The sequence below is a fragment of the Macrotis lagotis genome, chromosome 5 (genome assembly GCF_037893015.1).
Source record: "Macrotis lagotis isolate mMagLag1 chromosome 5, bilby.v1.9.chrom.fasta, whole genome shotgun sequence".
NCBI lineage: Eukaryota > Metazoa > Chordata > Mammalia > Peramelemorphia > Peramelidae > Macrotis > Macrotis lagotis.
Genome location: NC_133662.1, coordinates 14568737 through 14591075, shown reverse-complemented (window position 1 = coordinate 14591075; position 22339 = coordinate 14568737). Strand labels below are relative to the sequence as shown.

Genomic DNA, 22339 nt, shown 5'->3' with positions numbered 1-22339 from the left:
TATAATGAAAGATGTGTTGAGAGGAATTTTAAAAGTCAAACAGAACATTTTAGAGTTGATCCTAAAGACCACTAGAATTTACTGAACTAGTATCAAGGTCAGGTCTGCATTTTAAGAGAATCACTTTGGCAGTAGTGTAGATAATAATTATTCTCTTTCAGATAGACAGTGGCAACCAATGTGTGTTGTAAAGGAGTTCTCACCCTGAGAACTGGTCCATGAGGTAAAGATACCCATGGGTGGCATACCTATTCCTCCCAAGTTACTAAAGAATCATGAAGCAGATAAGAAGGCAGTATGGGTTGCATGAATTGAAGGGCAGGCAGGCACAATGTCTGCATTTTAAAGAAGAATTTTATTAAAATGAAGTCAATGGGAACAAAATTGCCATTATCTGAATTCCAGAAAAATAACTGATAGATCTTCATGTTAAACTTATAGCTAAGATGCAGAAAAGTGGCCCAGATAATAAAAACATAATTGTTGCTGTTATTGTCATTTGTCCTTTGTTTACAAAGAGCACCAATTGAATCATGAGGAGATGTTTAATCTTGTGCATGAATAGGATTTAAGTGAGACAGAATTGTCCAAAGTTTTCAGTCTTGCTTCTTCCCAAGTCATCAAAATACAGTGTCAAAACAAAAGTCAAGATAAAAATGATGGCCTTATATGCAATGGATGATTTTGGTATCTTTAATATCTGACCGAGTTCTAAGCATTCCACAGTGCCTGCTTCAGTTGCCTTCTGGCTATTCCCATGATTGGGATAGACATCCCCATCACTCACCAGTGGCTTTGAGGCCCATCAGTTACTGTCAAACTGGTTTAACCCATGTGCCAAGAAAGTTTACTGGGATGTAAACTACTGGATAATTGAAACCCAAAAAGATAATCTTAGTTTTGGCAGATCCCCAGGGCTCTATTCTTGGTCATCTTCTGGTCAACATTTTAGCTATGACTACATAAATAGGGGGAAGACTTGAAGTGCATGTCAAACTTGGGGGGGGTGAACCATATGAACAAAAGACCCTCCCAACTCTAAGTTTGAGATCTAGAGCTATGTTTGAACCACAAGGAGGGCAAAAACACTGATGTGATGTTTTCAAATTTAAATATGTATGTATATATTTTTTTACTTTGCCTTCATTTCTGAATATATTTTATCCTATTCACTTACCCAACAAACACCAATATCATCTACCTCACAAATTTGTCATGAGAAGCAAATGAGATAATCTTTATAAAACACTTAACACAGTGCCTGCTCAAATAAAAGTGCTTTATAAGTTCTCCTTCCCTTCCCCTTCTTGTAACAAAGTATGTAAAAGCAGTTGAGTAAAACTAACCATCTCATCAACCAAATCTGACAATTCCTTACCCATAGCCCCTATCCTACTCTTCAAAGAACATGAGATACATGTTTCAATTCTTCTCCGGGGTCAAGTTTATTGGTCATAATAAAACAGTGCTCAGTTACTCTTTCCATTTACCTTGTTATGTATATCACATTCCTGGCTCTTGCTTACTTCACTTGGCAACAGTTTATATAAGCCTTCCCATGCTTCTCTGAATTCTTAGTTCTCCTAGAACACAACTAGTCTAACAGTTTGAATTGTCCAATAATTGAATGACTTGCATTGGGAGTTAGTGAATTCTTTACCCTCAGAAATTCAAGGAAAGCCTGTATGATGAATTTTTGGGGTCAGTTCATGCATAATGCAGAGAGTTGGACTAAATGACTTCTCTAGTCCCTTCCAGCTCTGCGACTCTTTGATACGGATCCACCTCCTTCCTGCTCACAAGTAACCTATGACTTTGGAACTAAAAAGACTAATCTATCCTTTGTCACATTTCCCCAGAGTTGTGCTCTCTCCTTTTTAATTCAATATATTCAAATTGCCTGAACATTTATTAAGCACCCATTCTATGCCCCTGCACTGTGCTAATTGTATTAGAAGTTATGTTTTTATAAAAGCTTTCTTTCCAGAAACCTTCTCCTAGTAAAGTGGCCAGTTCTGAAATAATTAAGGATAGGGTGTTACTGACTGATTTTATGAATATCTTCTAGAAACACCATACCTTAAATCAAAGAGAAGAACATCTAATAGTAGAAATTCAAAGAATGTGTGGTATCATTCCCTTTGGGGTGTGACTTCTCTTGGTGACCCCTCTCAAATGACCACATAGGTAAATCAAAAACTAGTCAGGGAATGTATCCAAAAGAAATGGGAATAGGGTGACAAATCATTCAACTATACCACTAAAATATTTCCCTTCCTTGCCCCATCTCTAAACATGGTCCTTAAAATTCTGCAAAGTCTTCCCTCATTGGGTCCTTGATTACCCTGGAATTTGTCTTTTCATCTTTTAGGTGAAGGGGGGAGGGGGATAATATTATTTTCATGACTTAGATTCATCCCAAATACCACAGTCTATTAAAAGCATCAGTTCATCAAAGTCTGTGATGTTAATTTGCTGGGAACTATTCCCACTGGATTGGACTTTTAACTGTTATGAAATCCAGCCCAGTAATCAGGGTCTCAGAAAAGACTCATTTTGGGACTGAAGTTTGGCACTAATTAAATGACCTTCTCTGGAATTACTGGCCCCTGAGGGTCGTCCAGATTGTTAAATTTCTCAGCAGTGGTAATTCTATTATTCAGGATAACCATTTCTGGCATGCTCCTTTGTTCTTTCCCCTTCTTGGTAACCCTGGCTCCTGATGCCCCCAAAACAAAAAGCAAGAAGCATTTATTATAGTTTCCAGTGTCATTGATAATAGCCTCCTTTGCCCAAGCCTCCCAGAAAGAGAGAAAATATGCCTTTCAGGATAAAGATGATAGGATCTGGAATGAGAAGAGACCTTAGAGACATACCAAGAGTGAAACTGGAGAACAGAGAAATGATGACATTGCTCGCCTAAGGTCACACAGCTAGTAAATGGCAAGAACTGGGATTTGGACCTCAGTTTCTTCTAACTATAAATAGTGTCCTTTCCATTATGCTCTATTAGCTTTTCAGGAACCATGCCTCAGGATCACTTTCTTCCAATTAGGGCAAGGGAAAGGAGAGCAGAGAACTTAAGTACTCATTTTGTCATCATGACCTAAGGAGGAAGAGTGGACATATCTTGAGACTCAGAGAGGTTAAGTGATTTGTCAAGCATCTCCCAGTAAGAAGTGGAGCTGCGATCCAGCAGTTGAAAATTCCTTATCAAACCCTAAAAGGGTATAAGTGGATCCACCCAGTACCTTGTTTATTTAATGAATGTTTCCTGATTTGATAAAGTGAAAAGATAACTACATATGAAATCAGAAGACTTAAGATGAAATACTAATTACAAGCTTTGTAATCTTAGACAAATCTAACTCCCTACCTCTATAAAATAAGAGTTGGATTAAATCATCTCTAAGGTCTCCTCCATATGTGAATTCTCTGTATCAAATCCAACTCAAGGCAGAATGGGAAATCTATAGAGGATCTCACTTTGTTACCATGGAAGGACTATGACTTCTTTGAGACTTAAAATCTAGGGACCATCATACCCTTCTTACTCTCAGTTATAACTTTTCTCCAAAAGACCATCTAGTCCAATCTTTTTATTTTTCAGATGAGGAAACTATGTGTTAGTGATTTGATGACTCATTTAGTTCCCTCCTATATAGATAGATAAAAAATATTTGCTATGCTCTTGGGATGTTAAGTGCTAAAAGTACAAATACAAGCAAAAAGAAGGTCCTTAATCTGAAGGAGCTTATATTTTAATAGTGAGATATAATATCCAAAAGGGAGATTAAAATAGTGGTGAGGAGAGAGATGGAGAGAAAGATGTGGATACAGACATGGAGAGAGAGAGGGAGGGAGGGATGGAGAGAGAGAGAGAGAGAGAGAGAGAGTGTGTGTTTTTGAGGCAGTCGGGAGATGGACAAAGAGAAATCTGAAGAGTAAGGATCAGAGCTAAATGTTGACACTTCCTCAAATGGACAGTCTAGGCAGGCACTTATCAATGGGAAGTGGGGAGGCATTTTCAAAGTGAATAGCTTTATTCCAACTCTAGTATCAGAGGATTTTAAGTTTTCTCTCAGACCAGTCATTTGAAGGTAATAGAAACTCCTGCAGACTTTGAGGCCACACTTACTCTACAAAACCCATTACTTACAAGTACATTGAGCTGTTGAATGATCCAGCTCTATTCAGTATAGGGGAAAAGTCTTAAAACTCCCTGATTTGGGATAGCACCCTCCAATATATTCTCAACCTAGAGTTTCCCCTCTCCCTCATTCTCTGGATAGCCTGGTTCATCGTTTTTGCATTTTTTGTCAGTTGCCCTCAATGAGTTCTGAATTCCAACTTTTATTTCCAGTTTAGGCAAGTTTACTGACCACCTCAGGAGCAAGAATCTCTTGGTTCCCCTAAGTTACATAATTAAAATATTGTTTTTCTCTAACTGACCTCTACTTCCCACTCTAAGTGTTTGGATTCTCCTATCTGTTCATTTCTGTGGCCTGGAATCATCAGATTTCTCCTAGATAGGTCAGAGAGAATTCAAAATCCCTAATTTGAATTGTTTAAGTCCTAAGTCTTGACATGTTCTTATCTCTCCCTTCATTCTAATAGGAAAGTAATGCTAGAGAATGTGTGATGGAATAAGTACTGAATAAATGCTTTCACTCATTCATTTATGGTTCATTCCTCAGTAGCAACCAGGAGCCATTTTCCACTCTTCTACCTTATTTTCAAGTCTTGTCCTGATCCTCTTATCACACTCACATCATCTGTTCTCCCCATCCCATTCCCAGGCTGCCCAAAATTATCACTAACTTATTCTATGCTCACCCCCTTCCCTCTTCTGTATTGAGTTCTCTGTTAATTGCTCTTGTTTCTCGATCTCACCACCCAATACACTGTTAGGGTTCTACCTTCTCACTGATTTCATTAGTCTGCCTTCATTCCAACATCACACAACTTCTTATCTTGTGTAGAGACCATAATAACGTCTCAGAAATTTGCCATTCCAACACAAAGAATCTGATCAAGACTTCTGATCATCTCCCATTCCCCCAATACTGATACTGCTGCCCAAAGAAATCAAAAGCTTAGGATGCAACTCAAACCCACAGCACACTCTCAATTCTTGCATGTACCTTGGGGGCTCCAAGTGCTGGAAAGTCCCTAGACTTCTTTCTTCTGTACTGTCACTCTTCCTAAATGATTCAGCTCCTCATGCTTAAACCATCAGAGCTTACAAACTGCTAACACACCTTCACACATGCTGAACTGATGCTAATACTTTCCCTTTCCTCTCCCTGTATGATCAGTGAAGTTGGGTGGTAGTAGTAGTAGTGGTTGGTTTATTGCCTTTCTCTTGCTAGAAAGAGAAAAAGGCAGACAAAGACAGACAGAGAAATAGAGAAAGACAGACAGGCGGAGAGTGAAGGATAGTGACATAGACAAAAAGAAAAAAGATATACTGAAACAGAGACAGTCACAGAGATGATGGGGGAGAGAGAGAGAGACAGAGAGACAGAGAGACAGAGACAGAGAGAGAGACAACAGAGAGAGGAGGGAGAGGCAAAGAACAGGAGATAGAGATAGAACAAAGAAACTGAGACAGAGACAGAGAAGGAAGGAGAGAGGAAGAGGGAAGGAGAAAGAAGAAGGGAAGGAGAAGAGATGGGGTGGGGAGGGGGAGCAGAGAGAGACAGCTAAGGAGGAATGCAGTATATTGTTGAGTCACCAGATGGTGCTCCAGGAGTCTACTTAGCTCTCCCCACTACTTCTCGCATCACTTGTGGCCAGCTGGCTCCTGATTAATAGAATCTAAGAATATACTACAGAACATATCTCAAACCTGTCTCATCAATCAATAAATCAGCAACCAGCTAACCTGAGACATGTTTGATAGTTATGCCATCAGGGTGAGGTAACCCAGTTTTCTTTCAATCAATAAAAACAAGCATTTATTAAGGGCTTACTGAGTGCCTGGCACTCTGCTAGGCACTGGGGCTTCAAGTATAAAACAATTAAATAATCTCCACTCTCTAGCTCTTCAAATATTCTTTTTCCAAGGACCCCCTACCAAAAAAATCCTCAAATATGTAAAATTCAGCAATTCACTATTAATGACCCTGTAATTTACTAACACAGACAGCATAGACAACACAAAAAAGTGAAACAAGAATTTTCGGTTAATAATCTACAAAATCATTGCAGAACTAGACAGTTTCTTTCCCTTCATTGTTCTGACCCAACCAGTCTAGAAGAAGGGAAACAGATGGGATGCATTTTAAAACTAGGTAAAGTTTCCTCAACATGAGAGACTAGGGTTTAGTCTTTGTTCTGATAAATAGTGCCTGGGTGAACTAAGGTAAATCAGTTAACCTCCTTGCTCTAGGGAACTCTTTGAAATAAAGGTAAACCTCCCTTGGTAAAAGGAATTCTCTCACCTAGAAATTTCCTATGCCAATATAATAGCAGTTTCAGTCCCCATTCTTATTAGTTTACCTACATCTTGTAAAATTATTTGATGAAATCTGTTATGCTATTCTTGTTAACAAGATATGAGACAGACAAAAGTAGTTAGAAAGAATTTGAAACTAGTTGGATAACCAGACCCAAAGAGTATTCTTTTGTTTTTTGTGTGTTTCTTTGCAAGGAAACCAGTTAAGTGACTTGTTCAGGGTCACACAGCTAGTAAGTATCAAGTATTAGATTTGAATTCAGGGCTTCCTGACTCTAGAGGTAGTGATCTATCTCCTGCATCATCTAGCAGCCCCTCCAAAGAACATTATTTAATGATTCAATGCCATCTTGAAAGGACATTTCTAGGTATGGCCTTCCAGCCAAGATGACAGAGAGAAGACAGGCATTGTTCTAAGTGCTCCCAGTCCCCTCTCAATAATAACAGTAAAGAAACCTCTAAACAGAAATTCAATCGACAAAACCCAGAAAGAGAAGCTGAAAGGACACCTACCAACAAGGTCTCTTTCAGGGGACCATGGGTGAACCAGGAGTGCAGACCAGAGGGCCAGCACAGGGACAGCAGCAGGGGAGCTGGGGGGGGGGGGGGCAAGCCAAAGGATGGGCCTTAGCCACAGAGGCTTTGGTGAGTGGTAGGGCCGAGGAGGACCAGCTTCAGTCACAGAATATTTGGCTGGGGAGAGGAGCGGAGGAAAAGTGAGTTCCAGCAGAGAGAGTTTCAGAGCACAACTGGAAAATGACCAGCTGGGCAAGGGACCTGAGCTCCATACTTTTTTGTGGAGCACTCTTCCCAAAATGAATGTTAAATGCTCCCCACCCCCACCCTCTCAGGCTCATATGTAGGCAACAGAGTTCACTCAGCTGAAAGGGAGATTAACTCCCTCCCCTAGGGCCCAGCCCATTCTTCAAGGTCAACTCAGAACCTCCTGCTGAGAGTCTCAAACACTCTAGAGAAAGCAACAAGTGCCACCCCTACTGTCAGGTCCTTGGAATTACTAAACCAGTGATCAAAGACTTTAGGGTTTTCAAAAGCAAACCTCAGAGAGCCAGCCCCTCCTCCAACATAAGATCCTAGGAAAATGAAGAAAGGCCAGCAGATGGGGGTCCATGGGAAAATGCAAAAAGAAAATAATTCTCTCAAATCCACAAGTGGAACAAATGCAAAAAAAATGATTCTCTCAAATCATCAACTGGGCAAATGGAAAACTTCAAAAATAGAATTGATCACTTGGAAAAGAAGTTGCATAAGGTAAATGAAGAAAAATCTTTTCTAAGAAAATGGAATCTGTGGAAACTAATGACTTCATGAAACAAAAAGATTCTGTTAAACAAAACCAAAAGATTGAAAAAAAGAAGAAAATTCAAAATACCTCATCAGCAAAACCACTGACCTCAAGAATAGATCAAGAAGGGATAACCTGAGAATTATAGGTCTTCATGAAAACATTGAAGAGAGCAAAAGTCTGGACTTAATATTGCAGGATATAGTAATGGAAAATTGCCCTGATATCATGAAACAAGAGGTAAAAATAATTATTGAAATACATAGATCCAGGGGCAGCTAGGTGGCATAGTGAATAGAGCACTGGCCTTGGAGTCAGGAGTACCTGAGTTCAAATCTGGCCTTGGACACTTAATAATTACCTAGCCATATGGCCTTGGACAAGCCACTTAACCCCATTGCCTTGCAAAAAAACTAAAAATAAGAAAAGAAAAGAAATACATAGATTCACTTCTGAAAGAGATCCTAAAATGTAAACACCAAGGAATGTTGTGGCCAAATTACAGAACTATCAGATAAAAGATAAAATCCACCAAACAGACAGAAAGAAACAATTTAAATACCAAGGAGCCACAGTAAGGATTATGCAGGACCTGGCTGCATTAATATTAAGGGATCAAAGGGCCTGGAATGAGATATTCTGAAGAGCAAGGGAGCTTGGAATGTAGCCAAGAATCCACTATCCATCAAAGTTGAGTCTTCACTTCCAGGGGAAAAGATGGACATTTAATGAAATGGGAGACTTCCAACATTTCCTAATGAGAAGACCAGAGCTAGATAGAAAATCTGAACATCAAACAGGAGGCTTAAAAGATATATGAAAAAATTAAAAATGGGGAGGGTAAAGAAAAAGCTGCTATCCAATAAGATGAAACTGGCTATACCCCCCATGTGGGAGAAAGATTCTGATAACTCTTGAGAATTATAACTCTATTAGAGAGAATATACTTCATGAGAAGTGATAGTCACTCATGACTTATCCGTGAGACTGTTATCCAATAAGATGAAACTGGCTATATCCCTATCTGTAACAAAGACTCTAATAACTCTTGAGAATTGTAACTCTATTGGAAAGAATATACTTATTCAAAAGTTATGGACAATCATGACTTTTCTGTGACTCAGATAGAATGATTTAAAAACAATAACTCCTTAAAAAAGGGGACAGTAAGGAGACTGGAGGATGGAAAAGATTGAATGGGGTAAATCTCATTACATTAAGAGGTACAAAAGACCTATTGCAATAGAGGGGAAGAAGGGTGAGAACCACTTCAATCTTCATCTCATCAGACTTGGCTTAAAGTTAATTTATACACACTCAGTTAAGTTAAGAAAATTATGTTACCTTTCAAGTATTAAAAGGACAAAATGGGAAAAGAGGAGGGGGGACAGGGAGGGGGAGAAAAAGGGGAACACCAGAAGGAAGGGAAGGAAGAAGGGGAAAAGGGAAAAGGGAAAAAAGGGAGGGGGTTGATATAGGAGGGCAAGCACACTAAAGAGGGTGGTATTCAGAAACAAAATACTGGTGAATATGAATGAAAGGGGAAAATACAAAAGGAGGGAAGATAGCATGGAGGGCAAAAAAGAGTTAGTAATTATAACTTTGAATGTGAATAAGATGAACTCTCCCTTAGAATTTAAGTGAATAGAAGAGTGGGTTAAAAAACCAGAATCCTACAACCTGCTGCTTATAAAACATTCATTTGAAGCAGAGACATACAGAGAGTAAAAGTAAAAGGTTGTAGTAAAGTATATTTTGCTTCAGCTGAAGTGCAAAAAGCAGGGGCTACAATCCTTATCTCCAACAAAGCAACTGCAAAAATAGATAGCATTAAAAGAGATAAGAAAAGAAACTACATCCTCCTAAAAGGTTCCATAGACAATAAAATAATTTCAGTACTAAATATGTATGCACCCAATGGTATAGGATCCAAATTCTTAGAGGAGAAGTTGAAAAACTACAGGAAGATATAGACAGCAAAACTCTACTATTGGGAGACCTCAACCTCCCACTCTCAGATTTTGATAAATCTAAACATAAAATAAACAAGAAGGAAGATAATGAGGTAAATATATTGGTAGAAAACCTAGATAGACTTGTGGAGGAAATTGAATGGGGATAGAAAGGAATATAATTTTTTTTTCCTGGAGTACATGGCACTTACAGAAAAATTGACCATGTACTTAGGGCATAAAAACCTAATGATAAATTACAGAAAGGCAGAAATAGGGAATATATCTTTCTCAGATCATAAGCAATATTGGGTCAGGGCAATATAGATCCAGAATTAATTGGAAACTAAATAACCTCATTGTAAAGAATGAGTGGATCAAGCAGCAAATTTTAGAAAGAATTATTTCATCCTAGATAATGGACAAAAAATATCTAAAAACTTCTAGAAATAATTGGAAACTTTAGCAAAGTCACAGAATATAAAATAAAACCTCATAAATCTTCAACATTTCTATATATGACTAGCAAGATACAGCAGAAAGAGCTAGAAAAAGAAATCCCATTCAAAATAACCTCAGAGAATATAAAATACCTGGGAATCTATCTGTCAACGCAGATCAAAAACTTTTTGAAAACAATTAAAAAATACTTGTCACACAAATAAAATCAGATTTAAATAACTGGGCAAACATCAACTGCTCATGGATAGGTCAAGCTAATATAATAAAAAATGGCAATTCTACAAAAACTAAACTACTTGTTTAGTGCTCTAACAATCAAAATTCCAAAAACAATGACCTTAATGAGTTAGAAAAAACTGTAAGTAAATTCATATGGAGAATTTAAAAGTCAGGAATTTCCAGGGATTTAATGGGAAAAAGAGAAAAGAAGGTGGCTTAGCCTTACCAGATCTAAAATTATATTATAAAGAATCAGTCATCAAAACTGTCTGACATTGGCTAAGAAATAGAGTGGTGAATCAATAGAATAGACTAGGTGCAACAGCAGGAAATATTGTAGTAATAAGTTGTTTCATAAACCCAAAGAGTTCAGCAATTGAGATAAAAACTCTCTCCTATAAAAACTGTTGGGAAAATTGGAAGTTAGTATAGAAGAAACTTGGAATAGACTAACACCTCCCACCCTATACCAAGATAAGATCAAAATGGATACAGGATTTAGACACCAAAAAAAGCAATATTATAAGCAAACTAGAAGATCAAGGAATACTTTACCTATCAGATCTATGGAAAGGGAAACAGTTTATGACCAAGGAAGAGATGGAGAACATCATTAAAAACAAACCAGATAATTTTGATTACATTAAATTACAAAGCTTTTGCACAGACAAAACCACTGTAAGATCAAAAGAAATGTAGTAAATTGGGAAACAATTTTTACAACTAATATTTCTGACAAAGGACTCATTTCTAAAATATACAAAGAATTGAGTCATCTTTTTATTTTATTTTTTTTAGGTTTTTGCAAGGCAAAAGGGATTAAGTGACTTGCCCAAGCCCACACAGCTGGGTAATTATTAAGTGTCTGAAGCTGGATTTGAACTCAGGTACTCCTGACTACAGGGCTGGTGCTTTATCCACTATACCACCTAGCCGCTCCCTGAGTCATATTTTTAAAACAAAAAGCCATTCCCCAATTGACAAATGGTCAAAGGATATGCAAAGACAATTTATAGATGAGAGGATCAAAGTGATCCATAGTCATATGAAAAATTGCTCTAAATCACTACTTATTGCAGAAATGCAAATTAAAGCATCTCTGAGCCTCTCAGACTAGCCAATATGACCAGAATGGACAATGATTGATGTTGGAAGGGTGGTGGGAAATTTGAGACAAATACATTGTTGGTGGAGCTGTGAACTCATGTAACCTTTCTAGAGAGCAATGTGGAATTAAGCCCAAAGGGCCACAAAAATGCATATACCCCTTAATCCAGCAGTACCATGACTGGGTCTATACCCTGAAGACATTATGAAAAAGGACAAAAACATCACTTGTACAAAAACATGAATAGCAGCCCTGTTTGTGGTGGCAAAGAATTGGAAATTAAGTAAATGTCCTTCATTGGGGAATGGTTTAACAAACTGTGGTATATGTATGTCATGGAACACTATTATTCTATTAGAAACCAGGAGGGATAGGAATTCTGGGAAGCATGGACGGATTTGCATGAACTGATGCTGAGTGAGATGAGCAGAATCAGAAAAACATTGTACATTCTAACGACAACAATATGTGGATGATGATCAACCTTGATGGACTTGCTCATTCCATCAGTGCAACAATCAGAGAGAATACAGGGCTATCATTGATGGAGAATACCATCTGTATCCAGAGAAAGAATTGTGGAGTTTGAACAAAGACCAAAGACTATTACCATCAATTTAGAAAAAAACAAAAACCCATTATCTTATTATGTAATTTTGCTATCTCTTAAACTTTATTTTTCTTCCTTAAGGTTATGATTTCTCTCTCATCACATTCAACTTGGATCAATGTAAACCATGTAAACAATATAAAGACTAACAGACTGCCTTCTGTGGGAGGTAGGGGGAGGGAAGCAATAATAGGAAAAATTGTAAAACTCATAATAAAATCTTTCTTTAAAAAAATAAAATTTAAGGGTGGTTAGGTTGTGCAGTGGATAGAGCACCGGCATGGAGTCAGGAGTACTTGAGTTCAAATCCAGCCTCAGATACTTAATAATTAATTACCTAGCTGTGTGGCCTTGGGCAAGCCACTTAACCTCATTTCCTTGCAAAAACCTAAAAAAATATTTTTTAAAAAAAGGACATTTCTAGTACAGTGTCTTCAGAGTCTGATATTTGGCCTGAGACATTAGCATTTTTGTCTATTACTTGGATAAAGGAATACTTACCAAATTTGCAGATCCTTTGGTTGACTTCTCTGAGCCTTGGTTTTTCTCATTCGTAAAAAGAGGGGGATAGATAATCCTTAAGCCTCTTTCCTGATGAAAATTCTATGAACAGTAAGGTAGCCATATAGTCCAGGGAACAGTGCTGGGCTCAGAGCTAGGAGGATCTTATTTCAAATTTGGTCTCACGCATTTACTGTGTATTGAGTGACTTTTTGTGACTTTGTGTCATTATAACTATGGATGATCCATCATTCAACCTCTATTTGCCTCAGTTTCTTCATCTGTAAAATAGGGATATTTACACCTATCTCTCAGGGCTGATATGAGGATCAAATGAATTAATATTTATAAAGTACCCAGGCCCAGAGTACTTTTCCATTTTACCACCTCTCTAAAGCAGTGCCCCAGGTGGGAAGATTTGGATTTCATGCCTCTCCCTACCCCATTTCTCATTCATTCCTGTTCCCCCTTGAAGCCTACTCAGGCCTGAATCACTGAGCAACTTGCTAAACTGACTCTTCCTCTCTCCTTTCAGCCACCCTAGACTGATTGTCACTGTTGCCCACAGTAAAATTAAAAAGCTCATTGAAGATCTACTGAAGAGAGGGATGGAGATAGAAAGAGGGAAAGTAAAAGAGAAAGAGAAAGAGATTGTAACAGCCATCAGATAGGACCAACTCTCCCCAGAAACATCTCTTCATATAAAATCTAATTGCATCTTCCCTGCTGCTCCGGCAAATGAAATTTAAATATTTAACAAGGATGTCAGGGCAGCAGAAGTCACTTAACAGGCAAGATGAAGGAAGGATAGATAGCCAGGGCTAAATCCTGAGTCAGACCTGGCCTGGATCCTGGTCACTTAACCCCATACACACTGAACATTATCTAGGTAGCCATTAATTCACTTTTGACTCATTGACTATGCCCAAGAGAATAATAATAGCTAGCATTTACATAGTGCTTTAATGTGTGTAAAGTTTTTTCACATATATGTATCTCATTTGAGCTTCAGTACCTAGTATTATGGGGCAACTTGGTGAATCACTAGCTAGAGCACTGGACCTGAAATCATAAATACTCATCTTCCTGAGTTCAAATATGACCTCAGACAGTTGCTGTGACTCTGGGCAAGTCACTTAACCCTGTTTGCCTCAGTTTCTCATCTGTAAAATGAGCTAGAGAAGGAAAAGGCAACCTCTCCAGTATCTATGCCAAGGAAAGCTCAAATGGGGTCACAAAAAGTCAGACAGGACTGAAATGATTCAATGTCAATGAAACACAATAACATGGGTGCTATTCTTACCCTCACTTTCCTGGTGAGGCTAAGAAAGTGACACAACTAGTTAGTTATTAGTAAAAAAGATTTGAATTCAGATCTTATTTAGTCCAAGCCCAGTACTTTATCCATTTCTCTACCTGACTTATCTATAGGAACAATCCACAATCCCCCAAAGAGAAGTGTGGCCAAGGTTCTATTGTTTGCTAAATTATCATGCTCAGTATATGGGCAGAAGTGCTCTAGAAGCATGGGCATTGATCTCAGAGTCAGAAAATAAAGATCTTAACTCTATCCTACACTGTCTATGTGATCATGAGCAAGCTACTAAATCTTAATGTTTCAGAGTTTCATTTTTCTTATCTGTAATAGCAGAACAGGACCATAGGTTAGAGCTGGAAGGATCCATTGTTACTATTGTTCAGTCATGTCTGACTCTTTAATGCCCTGTTTGGGGGGGGGGGGGGTTGGTAATCAAACTGGAGTTATTTGCCATTTCCTCCTCCATTTCATTTTACAAATGCGGAAACTGAAGCAACCAAGATTAAGTGACTTGCCCAGGGTCAAATAGTCTAGTATGTATCTGAGGTTGGATTTGAACTTAGATTTTTATTAACTCCAGGACACTTACTCTATCCATTGTACCAGCTAACTGCCCAGAAGGGACCAGAGAGATCATCTTGTCCTACCCCATTACTTTATAGATGAAGAAACCAGGGTCCAAACTGTCCCAAGGTTATTCAGGTGATATGAGTCAGAACTAGGATTTAAATCCAGCTTTCACTCCAAATCTAGTGCTAATAAAAATAATAATAATAACAATAACAATAATAACAATTACAATAACTATCATTTGCACAACACTTTCAGGTTTCCAAAGGAATAGAATATATGTGTATATATAGTATATGTGTTTTATATATATATATATTTATATATATATATATATAAATTTGTAAATTTATATAAATTTAAAATCCTTTTTTTCCCTCACAATTCTGGGAAATAGGTAATATTATTATTATAATACCCATTTTACAAATGTGAAAACTGAGGCACTGAGAAATTTAGCCCAGGGGACTCAATTAGTAAGAAGTTGAAGCAGAATTTAACCTTAGAACCTCTTGACTCTTGAGTCTAGCACTTTACACTGAACTCTTAATTAAAGCTACCTACCTCCCTTTTAGACTTGTGAAAAGAGAAGTACTTTGTACACCTTGAAGTGCTAAGGAAACATGAATTGTCAATGCTGTGGATGGGCTATGGAGTTGGTGCCTTGGTCTAGAAAGTGAAAAGTTAAATTAAAAGGATAGAAGTTACTTATCCCAGTGGGAGGTACAAGTAACATTCCTTTATCCTGGTCCAGCTGCCTTTCATCAGATTTATCTCAACTTATTATCTTATTAAAAGAAATGATATTTGCAAAGTGCTTATCCCATTTCTTGACAGATGGTAGTCACTTAATCTAATCTTTTTTTTCCCTTTCTCCCATTTGCTTCTACCCTTTCTTCATTCCCCTGGTCTTGACTAATAGATTGGGGACAATAACATTTGCCTGATTCTTTTTGCTCTGGATGGAAATATTCACTTTGGGTTTTTTTGTGTCCAATTGTGTCCAATCATTTATATCAATAGTCTTTTTTAAAAAATATCTTCTCAACCTATGTCCCCCTGTGAATTCTCTATTAGGACTACACTTAATGTTCTTGAAGCCTCCCTTCAGACCTCTTGATATCAAATGGGAATCAATGAACATGAACTGTCTTTTGGTAATCTCAAATATCTCTGATGCAGTCCTTTATCCTGTTTATTCTGCATAATTTTTTATTAGTGATATATCACTGTATACTCAAAATCACCATTATTGTTGCAACTCTAAAATTGTGCATTCTTCAAGAAAAACCACTGAGGAAGAGCTCTGTGTTAATGGCATTTTATTAAAAGGCCCTACTAAAGAAGTGGATTGGAAATATTACTCATGCTATGAGATGTTCCCTTCTTTTAGGGTCTTAGTCTTATAGTGCTTGATACCCATACAATGCAGGTAGAACAGATCAAAAATATAGAATCTCATTGCTTGATAAACATTGTCCTTGACCTTCCAAGAAGAATCTACACAAAACACAGAATTCCATTGTTTGATAGATGAGCTAATGTACAGATCTTGACAGGTCAGTATATTTTTCAGGAGATGATGAGCACACTCATGGACTGGGCAAATGTCAAAATATTTACATAGAATGGGTTGGTAGAAAGACTGGCCACAGGCTTGCAACCAGGGTCACTCATTGGCCAAGTGTTCATGTTCATCTACCCATGTTGGGCAATAGATGACAAGGGATTGAAGGGGAAAAAATAATTGGAGCACTTTCTATATAATTTATTCACTTCTGTCATGCTGGGCTTGGTCTCCATAACATGGAAAACCGAGGGTGAAGATCTTCTAGTTAGCTTTCTATGATTAAGAAAGTGAACTTACAGTATACAATTCTGAGACAATATCAGAACATAATCACTTCTCCTATAGAATCATATTAAACTGATTAATACTGATTAGAACAAAATAACAGTATTAAAACTGATTAGAAAAAATATTAGAATAAAATAAAAATAGAATAAATAGCTATCATATCATAGGCCTCTCTATTATGCTTTAGGATACATAACTTTAATTCTTTGGAGGTTGTGGTATTCCATGATTCAAATCTGTTTTCCAATATGTTTTAGTTTTTAAAATAGGTCTTTGATTCTAGAAGAAGTCTGAGGGTCAATAAAACTAATATGTAATTCCCCAAGGTAAACAACCCACTTTTTTCTTCCTATTCAATTCTATGAGCAGTCCTGCTATCTTAACTGATAGGCCAATTCTATAGGTTAGTCATCCACATGAATAGAATTGCTTAGATGGCAGGTCTTCATCTATATGACTTTTCCCATGTAGATAGGAACCTCTTTTGAGTGATTATAAATTTGGTTTATGAAACTCAGTGACATTTTGGTGCTTCATACAATGTCAACTCAAAATAGGAGTATTTGGAGGACCCTACCATCTAAAGAATTTCTCTTCCATTTCAAATCTACTGTAGTAATGTTGTTTGGAGCCAGCACATTTAGTGAATATTTGTTTCCTTATTTTAAGCCTTATTTGGTATTGGTAATCAGAGGGTCATTAAACAAAGTATCTAAATTGTTACAACTATCAAGAATATGATATATGTAATAGCCAATTTAGGTTTGTTCAGTCTGTTTGAGATCCATATCTACTCAAATTGCTGCTCTGAGGCTTGTCTCTGAATTTATTTCCTATGATCATATGGTTATTAATTATATAATATCACAGTGTGGTGGTTCAAAGGTAGGGGGAAAGCATAGTCCACTTAAAATAAAAATAAAGCCTGAAATATTTTTCAACTCCTGTTTCCCCAAAGAATCTATCTCCCATACCTCTAATACTAAGAGATTGGATGTCTTTACTTCTATTTTTCATGTTTTCCTATAAGGTATTAAGGGGAAGAATAATACTTCTGATATCAAGCCTTGCCTGGCTGTTCATGCTTTTTGGATTTTTCACCTTGTCATCTAAATCTCATCTGTGGCTCCACAAAACTATGGTATGCACAGTGGTCATCCTGGGAAAACTGTCTGGGCAGGTGACCTAAACCAGATCTCAAACAGGTCTCAAACCCACCAGTAAAGTAAAGGGGATTCCCATGTAATGAGTTTACCTGGCAGAAATGGGTGAATGTGAACAATTTTTTCCAATTACCACAAAGGCAGCTGAAGTAGGTTTAAAAACTTTGAAGATACCAGGTCATCTCCAGTACCGTTTGACTTTTATCTTGCCATGATGCTTGAAGAGGGACTGAGGCTGTGTAACTGCCATCTCTAGTCCAGGTCATCATCCCAAGTCATGCCCAGTCCTGGCTTTTATCTTGCCACTTAGTCTTCTATGATACTTGTAGAGGGACTGAGGCTATATAACTTTAATCCAATTTAATCTCATTTCAGTCCAATTCAAGAACAATCATTGGAGCTCTTCAAGAACAAAGGATGAAAAACAGGATATAAAGAAAGTGTAGACAGCTAGGTAGCCTTGTGGATAGAATACCGAACCTAGAATCAGAAAGACTTGAGTTTGAATCCTTTCTCAGACACTATTTATGTGACCATGGATAAGTCATTTTAGCCTTCCTCTGCCTCTTTTTCCTTACCTGGGATATGAAGATAATTATTACCCCTCCCTCCCAAGGTTTTAAAGAACAAATGAAATAACATTTAAAGTATTTTGCAAACCTTAGAGCACTGTGTAAATGCCAACTTTTATTATCATTTTTAGGTTCATAAATTCAACACAGGAAAGACACTGAGTTGGATGTCTGGATCTCTCCACACAGGAACACTGAATCATTGAGAAACAGCTGCCTCTCCAGCCTCTGCTCCCAGAAAGCAGGGCAAAGTTGTTTTGCTTTCAAAATCTTGCCATCTCCTGATGCAAGGAAACAGTTCAGATACTGCATCAAAGCAACTACATCAAGGCTTACAAGGCTTGCAAGAGAAGAAGGGAATAACTTAATGTCCCAAACACCAGAAGGACCTAACACTAAATGGTGGAGGAAAGGGGTTGGGGGAGAGGGACATAAAGGGTCAGGGTTTGGAATCCCTGAGCTTAGCAGTCTTTCCATTCCTATTACTTCATTCTCCCTCCCAATCTTCTTTTCAAAACCTTTGGCCTCTGAGACATTCCCACAAGGTCTCCATACCTAATCACCTAGGACAGAACAAACAGGACTCTCTTCACAACCAGTGATTCTCTCCATTCTCCAATAAGAATGGAGTAGTTTTATGAGGAAAGGTTTGTTTTTCCTTGATATATAATTTTAGATTATACAGAGGGGACAAACACTATTGTTAAAGAGATTTTAAGTTTAATTTTGTTCTCACAGATAAAAAAAAAAGCTTTCTCATAGCCAACAGAAACACATATCAATAGGGTTTTGTATTCTGTTTCAGTTGATGTAATGCTAAAGATGATTATCTACTAAAGTATACTACAGGTACAGTGGATAGAGTGACAGACCTGGAGCTCAAATCTGGTCTCAGACACTTACTAGCTATGTGATCCTAGGCAAACTTCTTTTTTTTTTTTAGATTTTTTTTGCAAGGCAAATTGGGGTTAAGTGGCTTGCCCAAGGCCACACAGCTAGATAATTCTTAAGTGTCTGAAGTCGGATTTGAATTCAGGTACTCCTGACTCCAGGGCCAGTGCTCTATCCACTGCACCACCTAGCTGACCCATGGGCAAATTTCTTAATCCTGGATGTCTCAGTTTCCTCATCTATAAAATGAGCTGGAGAAGGAAGCAGTAAACTACTCCAGTATCTTTGCCAAAAAAACCTGAAATAGAATCATGAAGAGTCCAACATGGCTGAATAACAAAGAATGCCATTTGCAAAACCCTTCCCTTTCCTATATTGTGCCTTCTTCAAGAATGCCCTCCATCCATGTGTGATCATTTTCGTCAAAATTTTACAGAGAGGAAACTCTGCGTTGGTTTTCTCTTCTATAAAATAGGGATAATTACAGCATCTTTCTCTGTGGTAAATATCAAAGGAGCTAATATTTGTAAAACATTAGCAAAATGTTTTACAAACCTTACAGCACTCTATAACAGATATTTATTCTGCTTGTAGATATCTTGCTAAGGCACCAAGAGATTCTTTCCCCCTGAAGACTTTGGATCAGTCTTTTAAATATTTTAAAATTGGTTTCTCAACTCCCTCCAAACTATGCAGCCTACAGCATGGATCTGGACCATCCATGTACAATTGATCTTATTCTGCTGTTATTTTTGTCTTTGTTTTCATTAGTGCTGAATCTATTTCTAATACACTGTGGTATTAGAGAACACATTCTTGAGTTTGTCTTATATGAGAATCAAGCTAACTAGTTCATCCTCCCTCCTCAGTTAAAATAAGACAAAAACCAGTTGCACCATGTGAGATTTTGGAATCCATCAAAACCCTTGCCATTAATAAAGAAGGTATTTGTAGAAAGGAAGAAAAGTCAGCCCAGGAGACTGGAAATTGGATTACAATCATTTTTTTGAAGGTTTCAATTTTACTTCTATTTTAAATACTGTCACTAATGATGAAAAGAGTCTTAAAAAAACAGTATAATATATTAAGTGTAAGCAATGATGTGCTACTCCCATTTTAGATCAATGTATCTTTTCCAGCAAATGATTGTTGTCCATAAAATCCATCAAAATAAACTGACCCATACCTTTACTTCATTATATCTTGTTATATCAAATTTTAAAATATAATCAAGATGTCAACTGTATTTATTATTCACTTAGGAGTTATTAATTTTAGTGATAAAACTTTTATATTACTAATAGAGAAAAATATTTTAATTGTATCTTTTAAAATTTTATTTGTTTTATGATGAACATCATATATTTACATAATACCTTCATATAATTTAAAAATATACATATAGTGAAATTCCATGATTAAAATTGCTTTTGTTAATAGAGATGTATAATCAAAAAAATTGAAGTGTTCTTCTCCAGCCTGACAAACATCAAACTTCTAGTAAAAGCTCTTTATCAGCCTTATTATTAATTTGTCTTAATTACCTTAATTACCTAACAGGAGACAAAAGGCAAAAGAAAAGAAGCAGGATAGGAAACAAGTCTACTTCATCTCATCTTGCATTCCCCTTTCAACTCTTTCACCAAATTCAACCCAGGTGGTTCTGTATCTCTCCCATGCTGAAATCTCATCTTATCCATGAAGATGATTCAAATTCTATTTCTCTTTCCATCCCCCATCCTAATCCCCTCTGTGAGATAATAAGCAATTAGATAAAGGGTCTTATATGTGTATTATGTAAAGCATCTCCATACTAATCATTTGGTAGAAGAAGACTGGAAGAAAAGAAAAGATAAAGAAAGAAAGAAAGAAAGAAAGAAAGAAAGAAAGGAAGGAAGGAAGGAAGGAAGGAAGGAAGGAAGGAAGGAAGGAAGGAAGGAAGACAGAAAGAAAGAAAGAAAGAAAGAAAGGAAGGAAGGAAGGAAGGAAGGAAGGAAGGAAGGAAGACAGACAGACAGACAGACAGAAAGAAAGAAAGAAAGAAAGAAAGAAAGAAAAAGAAAGAAAGGAAACGAAGGAAGGAAGAATGAGAAAAATAGCATGCTTCAACTGCATTCAAACAATATCAATTCTTTCTCTCCAGGAGATGGAATGCTTTATCATTGGTTCCTTGGATCATGGCATTATTGAGAATAGTCATCATTCACACTTCTTCATCAAACAATATTCTTATTTTTCTATATAAACAACTGTAATTCTGATTCTGTTCATTTCACTATGCAAACATTCAGTAAGCTTTTCCAGATTTTTCTGAAATCATCCTGCTTGTCATTTATTATAGCACAATAATACTTCTTTGCAATCATTTACCACAGCTTGTTTTGCCACTCCCCAATTGATGGACATCACTTTGTTTTCTAATTCTTAGCCAACACAGAAAGAAATGGTATAAATATTTTGGCACAAAGAAGTAGGAACTTTTCCCAGTGATATTATTGGATCAAAGAGTATGAACAGTTTTATAACACTTTGGGCATAATTCCAAATTGCTCTCCAGAAAGGTTGGATCAGTTCACAACTTCACCAACAATACATTAATGTCCCAGTTTTCTGACATTCCCCTCAACATCCAACATTTTCCTTTTTTTTGTAATATTAGCCAAATCTGATAGATATGAGGTGATAACTCAGAAATGTTTTAATTTTTGTTTCTATTCTAAATTAATTTCATTCTAAATCAATAGAGATTTAGAACAATTTTTCACATGACTATAGATAGCTTTGACTTCTTTGTCTAAAAACTGCCTGTTCATAATCTTTGACCATTTATCCAGTTGGGGAATGATTTGTATTTCTACCAATCAAACATAGTTCTCTATCTATTTGAGAAATGAGGCCTTTATCAGAGATATTAATGCAACTTATAGTCTTAAAGAGTTGCAAACTGAGAGGTTAATTAATTTGTCCAGGATCACACAGTCAGTATAAGTCAGAGTTCAAATTTAAACTTAAACCCAGTTCTTCCTGGTTTCAAGGTCACTTGAAGTGTACTTCAAGTGTACTTTAAGAGAAAGATAGGTTTTGGTGAGCACCACAGGATGGAAAGAATAAGAAAGGAAGAGACTGAAGATCATGGAGTTAGAACTAAATGAGACTTTAGAGGTCAGAAATTCTAACCTACTCCCCAACCCCATTTTACAGATGAAGAAACTGAAGACGAGGGGTTAAGTGACTTGTTCATCTGGTAAATGTCTGAGGCAGGATTTCACTCAGAACTTCTTGACTGCAAGTCCAATGCTCCATCTCGTGATGTTGGTCATCTAGAACCACTCTGTCATTTTTACCAATAAGG

General features: G+C 37.0%; 1 long non-coding RNA gene across 1 annotated transcript in view; it reads left to right on the top strand.

Annotated features, from left to right (window-relative positions):
* Window positions 1-19754, top strand: part of LOC141489623 (uncharacterized) — a 29726-nt gene extending 9972 nt beyond the window's left edge. Inside the window, exons 2-3 of the long non-coding RNA XR_012468951.1 lie at window positions 17392-17502; window positions 18228-19754. This is a non-coding gene — a long non-coding RNA (uncharacterized LOC141489623). The remainder of the gene's footprint in view (window positions 1-17391; window positions 17503-18227) is intronic.
* The last annotated feature ends 2585 nt before the right edge of the window (window positions 19755-22339 follow it).